A 17,289-nucleotide genomic window follows, 5' to 3' on the forward strand; every position below is an offset into this window, starting at 1 on the left:
GCAATCGCTTAGAAAATGGTGTGACACAAAACAGGTTCTTGAGAAGCTTTGCTGCATGAAAGAATGGCCACAATGATGTATCCACTCTGTGACTGCTGTGGCAACTGCTGTGGATCTAAGCTCTCACTTCAGGCTGGTGACGGAAGAAACACTTTGTGGAGGGTACTGGGCACCGGCAGGACTCGGGCAGAAACACAAAATGATGCCGGGCAGGAGGAAGGGTGGAGAAGCAGGCAGAGGAGCAAAGCAAATTTGTTTGTCTCTAATGTATACTAGGGGCAGACGCGTTGAGATGCTACAGATTGGGAAAAATGGGAAGAAAGGTTGGAACGATGTATTACATTTTAGTACCATGATTGCCTTCAGTGCTAAGAAGAAAGACAATCAATCGAACAAAACAAGAGAAAACAAATAGGCTTTAAGGTGCTGACTTGAGACCTAATCTGCAACATTATGTATCATCCGTAAAATGAAGTGTGTAGGCCAGTGTATGAGATAAAGGGGATGAGTTATAGGACATCTCCGGAATACTTAATTTCAGTTCCTACTGAAGATGGATTTGAAACCTCAAACGGCTTACAAAGGTCAAAATCAAAGAGAATCATCTGAAGATGAGACCCAGAAAGACTTTTCAAAAAATTGACAAAGGAGGTGTTTTTAAACTAGCTGATATACATTAGTTGTGAATAAAATTATTTTGAATATGCAAACAATAAACATTTATAAAGATTATTAAGGAAATTTCTGGAATCATCCCCTGTATTTGATATTGAAAACCATAGTGGGATTTGTGCTTTTTAATCTCATATTTACCTCTAATAATGTATTTCTGTTATTTGGAGTACCGTTAATTTACTTTTATAAAAGAATTTCTTAAGAATTCATCAAATATTTGTTAAAATTTCATCAAATAAAAATTTAATGTTCCATAAAAGCAGGCAAGAGCTACATATTTTTTTTACAATCCACTCTGTTGTGCTAAATGGCTGCTGAATTGAACTAAAATTAATAAAATACAAATTGCTCAAGCTTATAATAAATGATTCCTTGGGTATTGTGGAAGCAGTGAAAGAAAGGGCAGAACAAGGAAAGTGTCAGAAATTATTCTGTGAAGACTGAGTTTTCAGTAATAAATCTCATACGGATATAGACAACTTTAAAGCTGCAAGAAAAGCAAAACATCTAACATTTCCCTTTCCACAAATCAAAAGTTTTAACTCTAGGAAGATTTCTCCAGAACTCAATGACTATGAAAAATTGACATGGACTCCAATTAATTATTCATCTGGAAAAAAATCCCTGGGAGAAATCAACAAAAATCACGTTGCAAACACATCGAAGAAAATGGTCTAAGGGCAGGAGCAATCTACGCTTCTGCTGTCAGAGTTGTCTGAGCTCCTCCTAGGAGATAAATTAAACCTGACGGATGGGAGGCCCGGGACCCTCCGCCACGTCGCGGCTTCTCTTGTGTTTGTCGTTGCTTCCCACATCTCTCTCCTCCTTTTCCTGCATACAAAACTCGTCCAAAACATTTCCTCTATTTTTAACCAAAATGCACACAGTCCTATTTGAAATAAACCAGGGCAGGGATGTGCATTGCTGGCTCTGGTCCGGGACCTGTGGGGCTGAGGGTGAGGACTCCTCAGAGTCTCGGGTTTCTTACTCAGAACCTTTGCTCCTGAGACCTAAAAATAACAGCGACCCTGGAGGAACTGGAGGCCCAGATTTGGAAAGCTGTGCGCAAGTGGGATCCAGAGGGGAAGAGGGGTCTGAGAAACGAAGCCCAGGCAGCTCCATGTGAACTCTGCAGACAGCAGGAAGGCACCGTGGGGCCATCACAGCCCGCCCATGTCCAAGGGCAGGGGCTTGTCCTTTTGTTTTGCTGAGCACTGTTCTCTAGGCAGTCAAGGTATACCCTATAGCTGACTCTCTGAGGGGAAACCGAACACCACATGAGCCTGGAAAGGTGGTTCCCTGTCCTAACACATCAGAGAGCCGGGGACCCCGAGAAGAGAAGCACCCATCCCAGCTCTCACAGCACAGTCACAGCATTGCCCTGGTCAGTCTAAGCCATCATGTCTAATATCTAAAGTGACTTGTTATAGCCATCGGACTCGAAACTGGAGCTACTGTGCCAAACTGTATCTTGCCATATCAGAAATCATTTCCTCTCTGTTCTAGTTAGCTTATTTATTTTAGGCATTCCTTAAAAAAATAGAAGAAAGAAAGCAAACAGAAGGGAAGGGAAGGGAAGAAAAGGGAAGGGAAGGGAAGGGATGTGGACTTCTGGGATTACTCATCAGAGAGCTACCCCACCCTGAGGGGTACCCCCATCCCGTGTCGGCACTGACAGGACCAAGAATCCAGTTGATTCTGTTACAAAATGTGTCTCAGAGTCCATCTTCTTTTTTTTCTTCTTTCCTGAGACAGGGTCTCGCTATGCAGTCAGGTTGGCCTTGAGCTCACTTTGGAGCCCAGGCTGCTCTTGCATGTGCAAGGATCCTCCTGTCTCAGCCTCCTGAGTGCTGGGAGACAGGCATGTGCCACCATGCCCAGCATCAAAGTCCATCTTGACCTCCTTCCCAGATGCGTTCTGTCCTCCCCTTATATCAGCTTTTTAATTGGGTCTCAGAAACCATCTTTGACTTTATAAAATTTTAATTCCCAGAATTTAGAATTCTCTTATGAAATAAAACCAACCACGATAACAAAACTCTGTAAGACATAGTTCAAGGCAGGGTAAGCACCCCTCTCCTCTCAGGCCTTGCCCACCTTTCCCCGGCAGTCAGTGCCTCCCTCCTGTGCCTCTGCGTGTTGTGTCTCTTCACAGCGTAGGATAAGAACGTTCTCAGGCAGTCCTGGCCCCTCGACTTTTAAGACCTTTGAGTACACAGAGGAAGGCAGGCAGATGATGGAGCTGAGCTTTGGGAAGCCGTGCACCGTCAGGACGGATGGTGGCCGCCTAGAGAGTGTAGGGCAGAGGGACCAGGAGGGGAGGTGGACCCTTGGGCAGCTACAGGGCAGTTCTGCCCTGCTTTGGTCAATGGCTCTTTGGCAGAATTCCAGGTCAGTGTAACCTCTGAGCTTGCATTATAAGCATTGCTAACAAAATTTCCCCTAGGTATTTATTTGTAAACTAAAAAAAAAAAAAAAAAAAAAAAAAAGCAGTTATTTTGCCATTGGAGGCCGGAGTCAGTGACGCCTAGTTTTAGGCCTTTTCACTATATATTCTTTAGTGTAGGTGATCTCTCCAACCCACAAAGACCCATTTTCTCTTACATATCCATAACTCAAAAGCTTAAACTATTAGCTGGGTATGGTGGCTCATGCCTGTAATCCCCATACTTGGGAGGCTGAGACAGGAGGATCATAGTGAGGTCAAGTCCAGCCTGAACTGCATAGAGAAACGCTGTCTCAAAAAGATCAAAAAAGAGTATTCATTTAGTGAATGACCCAGTTGCCCATTCATAGATCCGAGACCAAATCCAAATGAAATGTGTCCCCTTCCAGTAGAAAGCACACCCTCATGGGAAGCTGAGGTCGATGGCCATGCAGTTATGCTGACTCTGTGCCCAGCAGTTATGCTGGACAATCTCACGTTTTCCGCACCATCCCATTCAACCCACCGAGTAAGAGTAATCTCCCCTCCTAATCCCAGCCCCTTCTATTCCTCCACCACCACAATCCCGGGCCCAAAGCACCATCGTGTCCCCCAGGAGCCAGAGCAGCAGATTTCTAACTTCTCTCAGGAACCCTCTGATGCCGAAAATGCCACTTAGCCATCTCCTCAAGACACAAGTCAGGCGTTTCCCCCTGCAGTGTTCTCCACTATTTTAGGGGATAAAGAGGAAAGTGAACAACAGAAACCCTGAGGAAGTCCGCAGCTCAGGGGGCTCGAAGCCCTCCCACGTCACATCCTCCTAGGAACCTGGTGCTCAGTCTTCGGGCTGCGCCACACCGTCCTCCAGGCCCTCTCCACCTCCCTGTCCTCCGGGTCCAGCCCAATTCCTCAGGTCACTAAGCCATCCCTGTTTCTGCCTTCAAGTACAGTGCAGCCCACGGTGCAGCCTGGAAGGGATGATCGGTCTCCTCCCCTCCCCTCCGCAGAGTCTGTGCGCGGAGGCAGGGTTCTCTGTTTATTATTATTGCATCCCCCAGGAAGACACATCTTGCCTGCCACGATTGAATAACAAACCTTTGTCAAAGAACTGAGAGCGAATGAGGAATCAATGGCTACGATTAAAATTGTTTAAGGGATGGACAGATGGAGATGAGGAAGCCTTCGAGGTCCTTCCCGACTGTGTAATTTCACAGTAAGATGATGAGCGTGTGGAAGAGGAGACGGTTCTACTGTAGACCTTAAATCATGTATTGCATTTCCAGTCCATCAGCGAGGGATTCAATAACATATCACACACGCACAGGAAATGCCTGTGCTTACCAACATGTACGAGTAATTTTATATGAGAAACAGAAGGACCTGAAGAGAGTTCCCTTTTCCCTTTCATTAGCGTGGAGAAGAGACAGCCTGGTGAGAAAACGTAACCTTTAGCTCTCAGGAGGCGCCTGTGCTCTGGCCGCAAGATGTTTTCAGCGCAGAATTCACTGCATGGTCCCGCTCTAGGCTGATCTTTCCCCTTCTGTGCTTAGCTCCGGGGACAAATGAGATTTCACTGGGTGAGATCTTAACCTGCAAACAAAAATCCACATGTAAGAATAACAGTCTCTTCCCACAGGTCAGGAAACAAAAATCAGTTATGAGAAGGAAATATTCTCAACTACAAAAAGACAAGGAAGAAAGTAACAGATACCTAAAGGCCTGGTAAGACACTGAGTGCTAAGAGTCTTGATTCCTGCAGTTAAGTCTGAAATATTTTCCCTCGTCAAAATATTTAAGTGACACTAGTTCAAATGCTTAAGAAAAATAAATGTTGCTAAAACGTGCACCCTAGATTTCATTTATTTTCAAATATTTATACATGATCTATTTCCAAGTATGTATATACAATATAAATATTTAATGTTGCCTATGATAAAATTATGTTATACATAAGCAAGTATTAAAATTAAGTTATATGAAATACATTTACAGAGATTTGGAAAAATCGTCTTGATAATTCTTAGCCATTTACAGTTTTTTAAGACAGAAACTCACTTTTCAACACATAAATATTGGCTGCCTCTTCAGGGCTGGAAATCTTATGTAAGTGAAATTCACTTCAGGGGATTTGATTAAGAATGAGACTCAGATATTTCCACAAATTCAGAGGCCCCTTAGATGTTCTTTATCATTCTATTTTGTATTTCCTAGAAATACACTTCAGCTATTTATCATTTTGCCTGGTTTCTGCAATAAATGCCTAAATATATACAGAGGTATCTTGTGGAATAAATGTTAAGCATTTTTTAATTCTGTAAAAGAATTTTTAAATGTTTCTGATTTTTTTATTGTCTTGTTATTAAAAATTATAAGTATCATTTCTTCAATAAGTAAACAGAAGTCAAAGATGTATTAAGAAAGGTGACACCAAGTAGCTTGGTTTAGATAACAACATTTAATTGACTACAAAAAATTAGACCTCTGTCTCACTGGTGATCACATCAAATAAAAAGAACAAAAGAAAAGCAAGCTGCTGACTGGAGAGCTGGCAGCCAGGAACTGAGTTGGAGGATCAGCCTGCCTCAGCTGTCTTGGTTGAGCAGGGCACAGGCCAGCGGTCAGTGCTGGCCCTCGCTGTGTCCTGCCACGGAGGTGACCACAGCATTCTTATTCAACAGAGAATGAGGAGTGTGTGTCTCATGACGGACCACGTTCTCTTAGGCCTGTCCGCGCTGGTACTTACATCCATGCTGTGTCCTTCTTTAGGGAACCATTCTGGAGATTTGGAAAAAGCAACCATCCGGGGAAAAACACCTGTGCACAAGGAAACACAAAGCAGCATCAGAGGTGCTTCCTGACACGCTGACTGCCGTCACGGGCATCGTCAGGGCTTGGGGCCAGATTCGTTTTAAACCCCACGTCCTGCACATTTCCACATCATCTGTCAGGCGTGGCAAGGTCATTTTTCTACAAATCACATCTCCAAACAATAAATCATTTATAATATGGAATTTCTCGCCAGCAACGTGACCTTCTCATTTTTCATTCAATCTTTGTGAATATATACTAACTATATCTTTTCACTACAGTTCAGTTGACGCTGACCAAGTCAAGAGAAGTTTTTGATACTGTGGATCATACAAACTAATTCATTATCCACCAAGCGTACATTCTCAACTATACTTTAAGTTTCTAATATTAATTTGTGTGCATTTATACCCTAGAAGAGACAGAAATCCAGCTCGTCTTCCAGGGTCTGCTTCTCCCCAGGCCTCTTGTGCAGTGTCCCCAGCACAGGCAGCATCTCCCCTTCCCGGGAGCCAGCCATGCTCACATCAGTGAGCACTCACCGCTTCTCTGTGGCAGGAACTGCTGCTTTTCTGCCCGTCGGAGTCTGTTTGCCTAGTGAAGATCAGCCTTACTGGGACACAAGGCTCATTAACACAGGGGCTGTGTCCCCAAGCCTCACGCCAGGGCCGAACACAATGACTGCGGCTCGGTGCGGCAGTACTAAGCACGTGAGGAACATGGACTAGGACAAAGACTCATTGTTCGGGGGAAATCAGATGCTGCTAAAGAGGCTCCCAGGACCGTAGAGGGACACAGATGCTAGGCTGGTTTCAATAAGCAGGAGACCCATTCTGATTAGAGGACCGCGGAGTTCATCACAGGGAAGGAGGAATGATTTCAGTGACTACACTGGATCGGAGAGAGCTGTAAGAAAACTTGGACTGCAAACTACACTGAATGATGACAAAGGAGCTTGGGAAGAACTAAACAGGCTGGATAGAACAATAAAGACGCGCCAACCCTGGTAGGTGGTGGTCACGAAGCAGATGCTAACAGGCTCTTCGTCACGTGGATATTTTTCCGTGCACAGTGGGTCAGTCTCCAGGTTCTGTAGCAGAGAAAGACAAGCTGTGTGTAGGCTGTACTGCAGGAAGTGGACCGGTTTAGGTGCTTTGAACAGAAAGTGATTTTGCAGAGGGTTAGTAACTAAAAAACTCTTGCAAGAGTTGCAGAAAGCAAGCTCCCTCTAGGGATAACTGTAAAATGTTCCTCAAATCCCTAGAAGCTAGAAAATAGACACCTAAAACTCGGCAGCTGGAAAGGCTCACATCAACATGATGTTTTGATTATCAGCAAAAACAAACAAAATAAGTCAAACCAAGTCTCCATAATCCATCTGACTTAAAAGAGCACAACATTCTCTGAAGGGGCAAACGTTTGGGACCAAGGGACCCCACAGCAAAGAAATCCAAGAACTGTTATGAATCTCTCTCTGTCTGTCTGTCTGTCTGTCTGTCTGTCTCTCTGTCACACACGCAGGCACACACATGCACACAGGCACACGCCACCACAGTGTAAGGAGGAGGATGTGGAGTTCCCATCCACACATCCTTAGCGTCCTTCCCAGGGGCTGCTGTCACTGCCACCCTTTCCATCAGCCCAGGGAAGATGTGCTGGCTGATGGGGACTTAGAATAAAATGAGGATGCAGGTGACGCCCCCAATTCCCCAGCCCCGGTGGGCGGCATCTGAATGAAAGTGGTCCTTTCAGAGAAGACAGCAAATCCAGAGGCCCTCCCGGATAACTTTTCCTTTCCAGGTTGGTGAGTAATCATCTATTCCCTTTAAAGCTCATGATCCGTGTGGTTTAAAACTCCTTTAGATACTGCAGCAACATTTCAATTCTTACTTCAAGGAGGGAGTGAAAGCTCAGTATATGTTTTGAATTATTTCCAACAAAAGGAAGGAGAGAAAGACCCAGAGAACAAAATAATATTTGATACAGTCACTTAGTTTCAAAAATTTTAAGGTACCATTAAGCAAATGTTGCCTGTGAGTGTTACATTTCCAAGAAGGAGGGCACACAGTTGGTTGATCATCAATAATCCATTCATCCCATTTACATATAGCTGCAGCCAGGCTACTGCCCACATTCCAGCCTACAGTTTGCTTTTTACAGTCCTTCGATTTGCAAGTGAAAGCCAGGATCCTTGCCAATAACAACCACCTCCACTGTTTTCAATATTCTCCCATCACCCTGGCAACACAGGAGACGGAACATAAATAGTACCTCTGCCAAAGATATCTGTCGCCTTGTGATGCCAGTGGGGGTCCAGGCTGTCAGGCAAGGGTTCTACCCAAGTTAAAAGCAAATTTTGACTTATCATTAGCAAGATTTTCCAAAAAGTGCATTTATGTTTCATTTATGTAGACCTTTATGTGGAGATGTAAATGAAATATAAACTCCATGAGGGTCCAGGAAATACTTTGTCTGTTTTCTACCCCTGAGGGCTAGCAAATGCTGTCAGTGCTTATTAAAGGTGTTCAATGCAAGTATGGACTTCTCACTCAAAGCCTGAAGTTTGACATTATTAACATCACTGCATTAGTCGTATTAAAACTTTTAAGAAGTCCTGGTACAGAATATTGCCCCAAATCAGAGTTGTTCATAAATTAGAGAGGTCGTTTTGGTTGAACTGTGTAGTGCACAGGGTAATGGGGATGAACAGGATAATGGGACACAGTCCTTCACCTCCGCTCACAGCCAGGTAGGGGGTTTACACATTTATGGCACTGTGGTTCCTCCCACAGTTCCTGTGCTGAGTACTTTGCTGATGCAGCAATCTACACCAGTGATGGCGAACCTTGTAAAACTTTCAGTGTTAACCAATAGCCCCCTGTAGCATGCATGCCATAGGTTCGCCACCAGGAACCTAGGCCCTAAGACATGGATAAAATTGAGCACAATTAGTGTCTTGTAAGGAGACAACGAGGTACGAATCCAGATTCCTCTATATGATAACAGCTGTTTGAAAAGTGTCATGGTGTTCCAATAGAGTGGGGTGCAGAAAGGACCATCCCCATGCTATTCCTCACTAGAGGAACTTAGGAGACGCCTCTCCAAATGCAGGAAGAAGAATTATTTGAGGAATAAATGAAAAAACTGAAGTCTCAAGGAACACACCGCATTGGCCACCACTTTCAAAGTCTGAGGAAGAGCAGAGTACGTATTTGTCATCTTGGGCTGTGGAGCAAAACATACTGACCTGGGTGATTTTAAAATGTGCCTCTTCCAGTCAGGCTAAGGCTGGAGACCAAGGTGAAGGCAGAAGCGTCCATCTGGCTGCAAAGCAGGCGGGCTCTCAGGAGAGTGCTTTCCTGGGTTGTGGATGGCTGCTTTCTTCCTGGCTTCTCACACAGGAAAGGGAGACAGCCCTGAGCCAGCCACACCTTCACGGCCCAGCCTCTTCCTAATTAACCTCCCCCAAACCTCTTCTCCAAATATCACCACCCTGGGGGTCAGGACTTTAACATCATTCAGTCCACAACGGGCTGAGAATGGCCTGGTTGTTCACATGCTCTTTTAAAGGGAAAGAAACCTCCAAATTCCCTATCCCGGTGATTACCGAAGAAAATCTGCAAAACGTAGTATGGAAAGTCTAGAAGTTGTACCACCAACAAGGCAGTGAATAATGAGATAAAAGCAAGTCAAACAACCTGCAAACAGGAAAGCAAGAAAGAATGGAGCCCGTGGGCAAGAGTGCTCAGATGAACTTTGAGAAACACACCAAGAAGAGACCACGGAACCAGGAAGGGAGGTCAGCTAGGAAACTGAGAAGGAGGGAAAGACTCGTGGGCCTCTGCAGGAGGAGCTGACCCCAGCTTTCGCCTCCAGGACTCAGATTCCAGCAGGACCTCACCGTGGGCAAAGCCCACGAGGTCGCCTTGGATATGACACAGTGGAGATGGGCTCTGACACACCTCCTGACCTTAGCTGGGAAAGTGGGGGGAACAAGGACAGGTCCCTTTATCACCAGCATTTTCCTGAGTCCGTCTCTGGTGCTGGGAGGTGACACAGTGTCACAATCTTCCTGGCTGCACTGTAAGGCCTTGCTTGGCCTCCAGCTTTAAGAACTAGAATGCCCTCCCTGTTTCCCAAACCCGAGCCGAGATCCCACCAGATGGCGCCAACACCACAGCAGGCAGGGAAGATCGGGCGCGCCTGCTGCCCAGAGCTCACCTGGAAACGCAGCATCCTGTTGCAGGCCAGTGTGCGTTCCAGACGCGTTCTCAGCTTATGACAGGGTTAGGATGTTAGTACGGCGAGCTAAGGGGAATGCTGGCTCCTCCTCGCTTCCACACAGGGTGCCTTCTTAGTGGACTCCTATCAACAGCAAGGTCTGAGGGAGCTTCCTGAAACACCAAGTCCACACCATTCCTCTTCAACCTGCGTGGTTCAGGTAACTGAACCAGGCGACCAGGAGGCTGGGTGAAGTGTATTCCTCATTCTGTTCAGTTTTCTAATTGCTTAATTTTAAAAGCATGAGGGGGAAATTTTCATATATTCCCAGGGATGAACATGATCAGAGAGTATTTAGTGTAACAGTCAAGATAATGTTGATAACCCAGCAGCACCTGTGTTCCCAGCGATCATTGTACCAAGTCCTCCAAAGGATGAGAGACTCTAATTAACACTCCAATAAGCTCTGGGCATGCAGATGTCTCTTCAGAGTGATGCTGAATCTGCTTCTTGGGACTCTGTGTACACAAGATGGACACTTCCAGAAACAAGTCACCCCCCTCCCAGCCTCATTTTAACAGGAGAGCAGGAGCCATCGAAGACCCCATGGCTGCCCGCCTTTAAACATTATCTGTGGACAGCATGTAACCTTAGAATGGCAGTATTTCTGCAATGGCCTTCACAAGGATCCCAAAATTTACTCACCAGACCTCTTTATGTGTTTATTGTGTTACTGTGAAATGAATCCCTGAGACTCCGCCTGGAAAGCAGAATTGCTGTGTGCGGACTTACACATTGGAAACAAACATTTATAAATAAGGTTTTTACATGCTGAGCTGGAAGTGTTTTCAGAGAAAAATAAAGCTGAAACACTAATTTTAAAAATAAGAAATTGGCTCCCTAGAACTAATTGAAAATGACATCAAATTAGTGGAGGAGGAAGTCCTACCTGTTAGTTACTGTGTGTTTATTTTATTGTACTTGCATACTACACCATTTATTTATTTACTGTTTATTTGAGACAGGGTCGCATTGTGCAATCCAGGCTGCCCTTGAACTCGGGATGGAGCTCAGGTTGGCCTTGAACTCACAGTGATCTTCCTGCCTCAGCCTCCCAAGTGCTAGGATTACAAGATTGTGCCTCTATGCCCAGCTAAACCAACCTTTAAACTTGTTTTGCCAGACCTTGGGGAGATGTGGAGATAGTTAGCTGGTATGACCGAAAAATGACCCTTCTAACAGATTTCTCCAGAATTCCTAATTCCGGGTTTAGATACGCTAACTAGTCATCAGGGAAGGTGTAAACGGTCCTTACCAAAGCCACCGCAATTAGACCTCGCTTTGAATTCAGGCACTCTGGTTTGTTTTGTAATCTTAGGCCATTACTTAACTTCTGTAATTTCCCTACTTGTCAGCTTCCCTCCTCTTCAAGAGGAGAGGACAGGAGCGCCTGTCACCTGCAGCGAGGCCGGCCTGAGCTGACCGTGGTACCGCGTTTCGGCGGCCTGGTGCACGGGTGGACATGCGAACAGGGCGGGTACCTTCGCCTCCACTGGCCCACGTCCCTGCAGTGCTCACGTTTGTGTCAGGAGCTCCTCGCAGGTGCGGCTCGTTCACCCACCAGCACAGGCAGAGCAGGAAATGCTAGAGTGCAATCGTGGACCTTGAGTTCCAGCACTCCAATCCTCATCGCTGTGAACCCGTGAGGCTGAGAAGGCTGCAGTGACCAGGCCTGAGGTCAACGCTGACCACAGACTCAGCAACCAGGAAGGATGCTCCGCGCATTTATAACTCGGGTTGTTTAATGCTAGTTGCAGGGGAAAAAAATGTATTAAAGTGTGTTAGAATGCCAGGGGTGTGTGTGTGTGTGTGTGTGTGTGTGTGTGTGTGTGTGTGTGTGTGCAATAAGGTTGAGTGTTGATCTGTCATCTCTCGAACTTCTCCTTCCTTCAGCAAAGCCTCAAAAAGCACCGAGGAGGAGAGTGGCCAGGGGAGGAGGGTGATACCCTGATGGGAAGCAGCTGGTGTCTAACACTGCAGCGTGGTGTAACTGCAGTAGCTGGGCAAAGGGAAGGGAAGGGGAGAGGAGGGGAGGGGAGGGGAGGGGAGATAAGCTAGACATTTAGAGACAGTGGCAGCTTTATTCAGACAAAGAAGGCAGCGGGAATGAAGAGATGTGATTGGTCTGGGGACATTTAGAGACTGTACCCAGGAGGATCTATGCTGGACTGGAACCAGGCTGTGCTGCAGTCAACAGCGTGGATGACCAGACCGGGCATGGGAGATCAGAGGACCAGAATCACCGTTTACAGGGATTGGAGAGAGCACAAGGGGGTCAGAGTAGGCAGCAGGTGGAGAAAATCCATGGCTGCATTGAACGGAAGGGTCAGAGGTTTTTCCTCACAGCTGTGGGCAGATGGGAAGCAGGCGACTGTATTTATTTCTTGAACACAGGAGAGGCTCTGGGCTGGAGGTGAAGATGTGGGAGTCGTCAGCACAGACGTGCTTTTCACAGTCATAATGAGCGCATCTAGGGTGCAGGTGGAGGAGGACTCCAGGGCCCGCAGTGTGTCATCTCATCGCCCAGTTCAGGGAGGGGCTGCAGACTTGGCAAAGGGGGCCGCAGGGGACAGCGTGGCAAAGTGAGCCGAAACCCAGCAGGTACGCAGAAAAAGCGCTCGGACAAGGAGGGAGGAGCAAACTGCTAGGTGCTCCGTCTGTCCGTCTGCGCACTCCCAGACAGACTGAAAGGAAGGTTCAGTGAGTAAGTCACTCACTGCTCCTGTTCTGTCGGGAAACTCTTCTTCATGCTTTCGTGATTTTCTCTGTTTCAGAATGTCCCCATGTCCACTCTCATCATTTCAGCTGGAAACAGAAGTAACCACAAGCCACCCGTGGTCAGCGCCACTCCTGTCTCACGGAGAGACAGGCACACTGCACCCCTGAGCTCAGCGAGGCGATGTCCCCTCCCCGTCATTGCCACTCTGGTCTCCGAAGTGTCCCTTTCCTGCCTGGCTTTCTCCATTCTCAGCCACATTCACGTTTCTAGGGGTAGATTTTATGGTTGAAATGGATGCGCACATTTTAAACAATGTACTGCATAATATTTTGCCATGGTGACACAATAGCAATGATCAATCTTTGCAGATTTCAAAAAATCTCTGTTCTTTAGTCAGTATTAAAATCTACCTTGTGGAAGTTTAGCTCTTTTGAAAGCCAAGTATATTCTCTTAATTGTAATTCTGAGTTAATTGCAATTATCAGTTATTTCTGGGTTAAGTAAACATTAGGCATTCTTCGTTATGAGTTAAGTATGCCCAAGTGCTCCCTGGTAACCAGGGGCGATTTCTGATCTGAAGGCGCAGTGTGGAGCCCGCCACACTCTCTGCTTTGGGAATAGCTGCTCTGTGGCACCCAGTCTGCTCCTGCCATCCCAAGGCTCAGGGTGGTCTGGCATGCTCTCATGGGTGACTCCTTCAGGTGGAGCAGCTTGCATGTATTCCACCAGGAGGAAAGAATTTATGTTGAGTTCAAGGTGCCTCACTGAAGAGTGGACTTAACCCAGTGGTTTAGTCTTTCTCAACAGGCTTAAATTCTAGTGAGGACTCCGACATGCCCACCGCTCAGTGCAGACAGGGTGACAAGTTCTTAGCCATGACAGCAACATAAAAGACAACCATTAAGCAGCCTCCGAAGGGAGAAGAAACATAATCTACAGAGCACTGAGACATAAAGCATGAGGGTCACAGAGAAGGGACAGGGGACCAGAGGTGTCTGAGGTCATGGACCTGAAAAGGCACCAGCCCGGTTCTGGGGCTCATCATGCCAAACAGGAGGGTAAAAATTAACAATTCACATTCAGAGAGAATGGAGACCAGATTTCAGGGAGAGACCTGATAGGGTCACCTCAGAGGTTACAGGCAGCTGAGTTTGAAAATCCCATGTAGCCCTGGGGTGCCTGGATAGGCAGAAAAGTGGTTTAGCCCACCTTTGCTGATTAGGGGCAAGGGAGGACAGAAGGGTGGGCAGAAGAGGTCTCTGCAGAGGACAGCCCTCCTCCATCTTCCGTTAGCCAGATTTCCTAGACGGAGGCTGCAGGGCCCACTTCCTGGAGCAGTTGGCGCTGTACCTGGCTCGTCCGCCTGGTCTTCCAGCTACATCGTTAGTGCAAAAGAAATTAGTCCATGACGGCATTGTTTAACCCACATAATGTCAAACGATCAAGGCCTTCACTGAATTGAGGGATCGCTTTGGCATCCACGGCCCACTCCATCTGTAACCACCCTAGGAACTGATTTTGAATCAAAGATACTTTAGGCAAATCATGAAATGGTAAGCAACATTTAGTGCTGGGAGCGCCAGGATGCAACGTGCTGAGGAACCAGCTTGCAGACGCCAGCAGGGGACACAGCCAGCGCTGGCAGCCAGGGGCACTTGGCTGTCCGCCCGGAGTGCCCAGGGCCGCAGCCTCCTGTGCCCACCGCCTGTGCCTTGGCTTCCATCTCTCCCCAGCAGAAGTTTCTTTTCTCCTTAGACAAAAATCAGTCAACTGAATCTTAGTTTGAGGGTATATAACTGGCATCTGTGCTTGTTTTTGTCTGTGTTTTTGCAGTACAAGGGATTGAACCCAGGGCCTGCCGCCTGTTCCCTAACCCTTTTTAATGTGTTCTTTCTTTCGAGGCAAGGTCTCTAAATCACTGAACTGCTCAGGCCAGGCTCAAGCTTGCTGTCCTGTCACCTCAGCTTCCCAGAGTGCTAGGGTTACAGACTGGTGCCACTATGCTGGGTTTAGATAACTTAGATATCCAGAGGTAGTCGCCTTTCAGTCCTAGTATAAATGCTGTCTTCTCTTAAAGGAGTGTCAGAAATAACAGGCAGGACCACTTTGTACCGAGGTAAGGGCCCTCCTAGAGCCACTGAATGTGCCACCCATGGGTTCCAACCCTGGCTAAACATGAGCTCACTAGTTAGTGCAATATCCTTTGACCACAGGGACATCCCTCGTCCTTAGCCTGCGGGCACCATTTCCCTTCCAGAAAGGAAGCCCTTTCTTCTCTCTTTCAGGGACTACTGAGCCTCACTCTGTATGTTTGGGTAAGGGTTAACTCCAGCTCCGGCTCCCACAGCAGGCATATGAATTTGATCTCATTATTTTGAACATCAAATTTCCCTGGGTCAGTGATGAGCTTGTTGTTAGGCAAGCCCGGAGACTGCTCTCCGGAAAACAGGCATTTCAACACTGTTCCAGGCAGGGCCAACTGGAGCCCGTGAAACTCCCACTGGACTTTTCTGCGGACTACAGCACGGTTAGGGCCTCTTGTTTCCAGAGTTGTGGGGTGAACACCAGGTAGGATCAGCTACTTCTCCCGAAGAGCAGGAGCCCATGTGGAGGTGATACCCAGGAAGAAAGGTAATTCAGTAAGATGGGAAAAGGTTTCCAAGCCATAAGCTTTCATTTGAACCACTGATTACTTACCTGAGTTATTTGCATCAATAATTTCTAATCAGGTCAGTTACAACTAAGCAAAGCATCATATTTCAATAATATCTGTCTGTCTGTCTATCTAGATCAAGCCCAATCTAGACGTTTAAGATGTTTCCACCACAGCGAGAGCTCTCTGCTCTTGGTGCTATAACAAGAATGTCCTTATTATTTCAATGTTTCTGCCCTTTTGCCCCGAAGCCTAATTTATTTTTTATATTTATGAAGGATACATTTAAGAGTGTTCACTACCCTGTAAACTACTTTAGAAACATTATCTAACCAACTCACGGTGCCATGAGGCCGTGACTATTTTCATCCTGGGGTTCCAGGTGAGGAGACAGACCGGCCCTGGGTCCCACAGCTAGTGCCCACAAAGGGCAAGAGGAGGAGAAGCCAGATCCCTGGTGCCCACAGGCCTAAGTCGTTAAAGCATTGGGTCGATGTTTCTCAATCCTAGCTTGATATAAACATCCAGCATCTGAGGAGTATCAAATGACCATTTCATCCCAGACAGTCTGATTAATTGGTCTGGATGGCATCCTATAAAACTGTGTTGGTCGCTTTACAGGTGATGCAAATATATAATTCACACTGAAGGAAACAGCTCTCACCCAGAAGATCCACAGTTACCTCTGCCCATATCTAAGCAACCGAAAGGCAACTGGGTGCAAAGTCCCACTGGTACATCTCCTGTCCCCTGGGAAGCAGGTGCCCCTTTTCGGGACCCATGAGGGCAACCTTTGTGACACATGTCGGGCGTTCAGAAGAGGGCTGGCACTGAGGCTCATGAGCTACAAACGTGGGAAGGGCTGGCAAAGGTATTTAAATCTAAATAACTACAAATGACCCAATTTCAGCTCTTACTTTTTTTTTTCTAAAGTAAGGGAAATTTAGGAATGTTTCTGAACTATAACTTGTACTTGGCACAGATAAAATTAACAGCAGCTTACTCCTGCGTATTTCCACCGTGTCTGTCTCCAAGGATATAAACTATCTCACACTTGGTTCTCTCCTTCGTGTCTGGACTCTGAAGGGAAGAAAGAAACCCTGCGTAGCTTTGCACGTCACCTCCTATTCGTTCTGTACCACATCTGTCCCCCACAACTGTGTCTGGGTCTCAGGGCTCACAGGTCTGCTCTGCTTCCAGGGAAAGCGGGGCAAAGGTATGAAGACAGTTGTGAGGAAATCTTAGAAGCTACGGGGACACATTTTGCTTTCAAAACTGTCCAGTCATTGCTTCTGATGAATTAACGTCCTTCACATCTGGAGTATTTGTGTGCACAAGTCCGTGCCCTCCGGGCCTTTTCCAATCCCACCTCCAGAATTTCTCCAAACATTACCAGTTCAAGGGACCATGAATTCAGAGGTTTGTATGTTGAAAGTAGAAAAAATAACATTTTTTCTTGCTGCATTTATAATTTTTCTTTCCTTAAAGTTAAAAATAAATTTTCCAGAAATATCAAAAATGTCATCTAAGCTTTTAAAATAAGTGTCAACCTATGATCAGCAACTGTATTCATATTTCTGATAGATGTAATCCTGGCATCTAAATGTTGGTTTTCCTCTATTGTGTGTTATTTTTAATCTGTGTGTTTTATTGTTTTTAAAAGTTCTTCATAAATAAAACCAGAAAACTCTTGTAAAATGTTGCTAAACCCTCCACACCTCAAAAGAA

General features: G+C 46.2%; 1 long non-coding RNA gene across 1 annotated transcript; it reads right to left on the reverse strand.

Annotated features, from left to right (window-relative positions):
- Positions 1–934: 934 nt before the first annotated feature.
- LOC134473360 (uncharacterized) lies at positions 935–6,427 on the reverse strand. The gene is made up of 3 exons (XR_010043600.1): positions 6,320–6,427; positions 5,844–5,914; positions 935–4,690 (listed from the first exon to the last, which is right to left on the reverse strand). It is a non-coding gene; the product is annotated as an uncharacterized LOC134473360 (long non-coding RNA).
- Between the last annotated feature and the right edge of the window lie 10,862 nt (positions 6,428–17,289).

The sequence above is a fragment of the Cavia porcellus genome, unplaced genomic scaffold (assembly GCF_034190915.1).
Source record: "Cavia porcellus strain 051 isolate PalLab524CR breed Dunkin Hartley unplaced genomic scaffold, mCavPor4.1 scaffold_2, whole genome shotgun sequence".
NCBI classification, from domain to species: domain Eukaryota; kingdom Metazoa; phylum Chordata; class Mammalia; order Rodentia; family Caviidae; genus Cavia; species Cavia porcellus.